Source organism: Cervus canadensis, chromosome 6 (assembly GCF_019320065.1).
Source record: "Cervus canadensis isolate Bull #8, Minnesota chromosome 6, ASM1932006v1, whole genome shotgun sequence".
Lineage (NCBI taxonomy): Eukaryota > Metazoa > Chordata > Mammalia > Artiodactyla > Cervidae > Cervus > Cervus canadensis.
Window position 1 is genome coordinate 52,485,720 of NC_057391.1, and position 3,728 is coordinate 52,489,447.

The following is a 3,728-nucleotide window of genomic DNA, read 5'->3' on the forward strand; positions in this document are numbered from 1 at the left end:
GAGGGCTGCCCCATAAAATAGCTTTCTTATGTTCACAGATGCAGAGTATTAAGCAAAAAGAACAAGAAGCGTGTTGGGTAAATAACATATAGATGTAGTTGTCATTTAGTCACCAAGTCACGTCAGACTCTTTGGTGACCCCATGGACTGTGGCCTGCCAGGCTCTTCTGTCCATGGAATTTTCCAGGCAAGGATACTGGAGTGGGTTGCTGTTTCCTTCTCCAGGGGGATCTTCCTGACCCAGGGACTGAACCCACGTCTCCTGCATCGGCAGGCAGGTTCTTCACCACTAAGCCACCAGGGAAGCCCCATATAGACGTGGGGTACTGAGCAATAAAGGACAGAGAACCAGCCTGTCCCAGGAATTGGAGGCTGTGGTTTCTGGTGCAGCCTCCCTACAACCCCCATCTGTAAGTGCAGGAAGGAGGAAAACCTTTCCCAGCAGAATTACTGGGTTAATACAAGCATTTTGTTTCAAGAAGAGTTTTCCCTTTCAGAAGTATCCTCCATTTTGACGTGTTGATATTACTTTACTCTAAATTTAGCCTAGACCAAACATTTAAGTTTAATATTATTCCCCCTCACTTGCTGGAAATGTTCTATGTATTTAAAAGTAAGAAATCTCCCACTTCTGGGCATACACACTGAGGAAACCAGATCTGAAAGAGACACATGCACCCCAATGTTCATCGCAGCACTGTTTATAATAGCCAGGACATGGAAGCAACCTAGATGCCCATCAGCAGATGAATGGATAAGGAAGCTGTGGTACATATACACCATGGAATTTTACTCAGCCGTCAAAAAGAATTCATTTGAACCAGTCCTAATGAGATGGATGAAACTGGAGCCCCTTATACAGAGTGAAGTAAGCCAGAAAGATAAAGAACATTACAGCATACTAACACATATATATGGAATTTAGAAAGATGGTAACGATAACCCTATATGCAAAACAGAAAAAGAGACACAGAAATACAGAACAGACTTTTGAACTCTGTGGGAGAAGGTGAGGGTGGGATGTTTCAAAAGAACAGCATGTATACTATCTATGGTGAAACAGATCACCAGCCCAGGTGGGATGCATGAGACAAGTGCTCCGGCCTGGTGCACTGGGAAAACCCAGAGGAATCGGGTGGAGAGGGAGATGGGAGGGGGGATCGGGATGGGGAATAAGTGTAAATCTATGGCTGATTCATATCAATGTATGACAAAACCCACTGAAATGTTGTGAAGTAATTAGCCTCCAACTAATAAAAAAATTTTAAAAAATAAATAAATAAATAAATAAAAGTAAGAAATCCACAAGGAATCCTTGTGATGTTACAAGTGTTCAGTGTCTGACTGTAGTAGCAAATACATGAATTGACACATGATAAAATGTATAGAACTTAATACACACTTACATACCAACAATTCCAAGTAAAATTGGGGAAATCAGAATATCTTTGGACTGTATATACATCAATATCCTGGTAGTGATACTATGCTATACTTTTGCAAAATGTTATCATTGGGAGAAACTAGGCAAAATGTACAAGACATACGTTTACATTATTTCTTAAAACTGTATGTGAATCTGCAATTACCTCACATTACAAATAATCTTTAAAAATAAATCAAGCAATCTGCTAAATAAAATCTATTTCATCACTCTAACCTGACTTTGAAAAAATGTACATCATAACTACCAGAATTCCAGGTTCAAATTTCAAGTCCTCTCATTCTTGGACTTTTACACAGGTGTGCGGCTGCCCCAAGATCCCCATGGATCCCTGGGGTACCCATTCCAGATCACCCCTCTTCTCACCTTCTTACCAGTACTGCACAAGAGGTCTAAAATGCACATTTGTGGCCAGCCTTCTAGAGGATCACATAATTCTGTTCATACCCCTCCTCAAGCAGGACCTCTTGGCCACCTCAGGCAAGCTCTGAAAGCAGGCTCGGAGTCCTTTGAATGGGAAATTCTGGGTTCTACATGTTCAGAGCTAGTCTTTGGGGTGGAGCAGGGGTGCTGCAGGCTCTGCATGGAGACATCTCCCTGGCCCTACTAACATTTCACACCTTGCCAAGAAGCATGGCCAGAGAGGGCAGGGGGCGGCTCCCAGGGCAATGGCCTCTCGTCAAAGTTTAAGCACATGCTAATCATTATTACCATTTATAAATAAGAAAATTGAGACTTACAGGAACTATGCCTCTTGCAGCTGAAAACTGCCACTTTTCCAGCGGGTTGCCAGCTAGATGTGTCAGACCCCAGAGACTTGTTGGAAATCTGAGTGTGAAGTCCATTTTATTGTCTTTAAGGCGTCCACCAAGGGCCTTCCTATCCTTTCACAGCTGTTGGAGTCATGAGCCAGATATATAAGTTGCCTTTCTCAGGACTCGTGTCATTCATTTAATGGGACAATTATTGAAATTGAATTCAACTGGCATTCATTGAGAGCCTACACCGTAGTCCCTCAGATGCTGTCACTATTCACAGGGCCAATTAATTAATCTTGATTAATTCGAGGTGCCAAGGCTGCAACATTAAAAATAGACGCTAGACTTAAATAAATGTTATGCTGTCACCAATATAAAGACTAATGCTCTAGCAGGCATTTGTAAGACACTTTGAAGCAGTTTTCTCTCTTTTTTTTTAATTATTTCCACAAATTTGTCTCTAATTCCTAAAAAATAAACAGGATGATACAAAACACATGTCCTCCTTTCCCCACATAGGCAGACAGAAAAGGGACAAAGAGGAAGGTGGCCAGTGGAAAGAAAGAGGAGTAGAGAAAAATAACAGCAAGTTTAAGAGTTTGAAATGCTTTCTAATTGGTCAACTCCAGCCATTCCAGGACCTGTCTATACTTTAAAAAATGTCAGATACCCCTATTCCCTCAGGTGTCCTCAATATTTCCTGCTGATAAAGCAGTTTTCACATTGTGAGACTGACTTCACCCTACATCAAATTGAGTGAGATGAGAGGCTCATTCTACCAGCTAGGGATAGATAAATTCTTCTTCTAACTCAGAGGCAAAATAAGGGAGACCTCCAGAAACAAAAAAGGGGGGGAACTCCCTGCCACTGAGCACCATGTTTGACTGAGCAGTACCCATTGGAGCCTTTCTGGGACAGACCACTGCACCCCTCCCCTCCCCATGTCCTCACCTGCCTCTTGTTTGTCAATCAACTTTAGCCTCCTAAAGCCTTCCCTGGGTTGCAAAGAACAAATTTAACCAGGGAAGTGATAAAATGCAGAAATAAAAACAATGAAACAAGAAAAAATAGTATTTTTTATTATTATTTAGTTTAGCCATTAAACAACATCAAAAACTTTTAGTTCCTCCCCAAGGAGGAAGGCATGGCAACCTACTCCAGTATGCTTGCCCAGAGTATTCTGTGGACAGAGGAGCCAAGCAGGCTACATACAGTCCATGGCGTTGCAAAGAGTCGGACATGACTGAAGCAACTGAGCATGCATGCACAGAAGGGCTTCAGATAATATTCTGAGTCATATCATTTGAGTTGTCTTGCAGATCCTAAAACCCCCACCAGGCAGAAGAAGTTAACTGTATGCTGCCCACATGCACAGCACGTAGACCCAGACCAGTTGGAACTATAAGGTTGATGATGTTGACTTCTGATTACCTTATCACTAACCAGTCAGGAAAGTGTCCATGAACTGATCATATACCCCACAACCCTCTCCCTTACCTTCACACTGTAAACACTTTTCCCTGGAA